Source organism: Dendroctonus ponderosae, unplaced genomic scaffold, assembly GCF_020466585.1.
Source record: "Dendroctonus ponderosae isolate FM_Combo_2020 unplaced genomic scaffold, Dpon_F_20191213v2 Dpon_F_20191213_2, whole genome shotgun sequence".
Classification (NCBI taxonomy): domain Eukaryota; kingdom Metazoa; phylum Arthropoda; class Insecta; order Coleoptera; family Curculionidae; genus Dendroctonus; species Dendroctonus ponderosae.
Genome location: NW_026018165.1, coordinates 197058 through 198624, shown reverse-complemented (window position 1 = coordinate 198624; position 1567 = coordinate 197058).

The window sequence follows — 1567 nt, the reverse complement described above, 5'->3', positions numbered from 1 at the left end:
AGCAAAGATCGTAATTTTTCTTTTTGAATGCTTAAATATTCCAATATGCTACCAATTAAACATGGAACCATTTCAAAATAATGCTTAATAACAAACTTGAAATTCGATCTTCAACTATTCTCGTACTCCCCAAGGGACCTCCATCACCCCTTAAAAGAAATGACGCCAATTTTGAAGCACCCTGTATGTTTTCCGATTAGTTCTTCAAGTCGTTGTTTTAGTATGTGTTCAAAAACCTTGCTAAGCACCGGGAGTAATGTGATTGGTCTGTAGTTTGCCGTTTGTGTACTGTCTTGTCCGTTTTTCGGAATAGGAATTATTAGACCGCTTTTCCATGATTTTGGAATTTTGTTACCTGAAATCCATTTGTTTATTTCAGTTATGATGAATTTATGGGTTTTTTGGGTTAAGCTTTTCAGGAGTTTTGCCCTTATTTTTTCTTTTCCCGATGCTGTGTTTTTGATATGTGCTATGGCTTCGTCTACTCTGTGTTTGTGACTAGTTTGTAGGTATAGTTTGGTGGGTTGCTAAAATAGGTCATTTACCAGGTTCCAGTTGTCATTGTCGAAGTTAGGGTTGGTCGATGTGCTGAATGCCTTTTGATAGTGTCTGGCGAACGCGTCCGCCTTCTCTTTATGTGTGTGACGTTTTATACCGTTTTCGTCAATTGTGTGAGTGGTGTTAGTTTTTTTATATTGCTCTAGTTTTTTTGTTTTTTGCCAATATRTTTGACCCTTATCTTTTGCAATTTCCTGGCATGTTTGTAGCCATTTGTCTTGTCGATATTGTCCGATCAAAGTTTGAATGTTTCTGTTGAGGTGGTTTAGTGTTTTTTTTAGTTTGTCATTTTTGCGTATGTGTATATAGTCTGTATAGTTCTCTCTTGTGTTTTATGAGTCTCAGTATCAATTTGGGTAGTGTATGTTGGTAGAAGATTTTTTTATTTCAGTTATTAAGTTGTTTGGTTTCTATTGAGACGGGCTGTGCTTGCGATTGTATGTAGTCATGTATGTGTTGTTTCACTTTTGTAAAGACTTGCTTTGGTCAGTATGTTTTGTTCTAGGTTGGAGTGTGGGTGTATGTATGTCAGAAATATGTGAATTACGTATCTTAAGTAGGGTATAGTAACATGTATGCAGTCATTTAAAGGGTTGTTGAGGTGGGGAGGATTTGCTTTACCCAGTTTGGTTATAGGTTTGAGAAGCACTGCGGCACCGCCCCTGGCGTGATTAAACCAATTGCCATGTCTACAGATGTACTGCCAGTCCCTGTATGTTGAAGTCTGTCCTAGTTTAGTCTTAGTCTCCACCAGGGTGGCCATTCGTACGGTAATTTGGGCAATTGTACGGACTTGTACGGTAATACGCGTTTGAAAAGTTGGCCACCCTGGTCTCCACAAACATACAGCCGTCGATGTCATTACGTTCAATGTAGTTGTATATTAGTTGTTTTTTGTTGTTCCGACCGTTGGTTTATTGTTACACAATTTATTAACATACTCTTTTTTAGGTTCATTTAGGTTCTTTTGATAACGATAGCAGAAAATAGCTATCGAAACGTCAAGGTA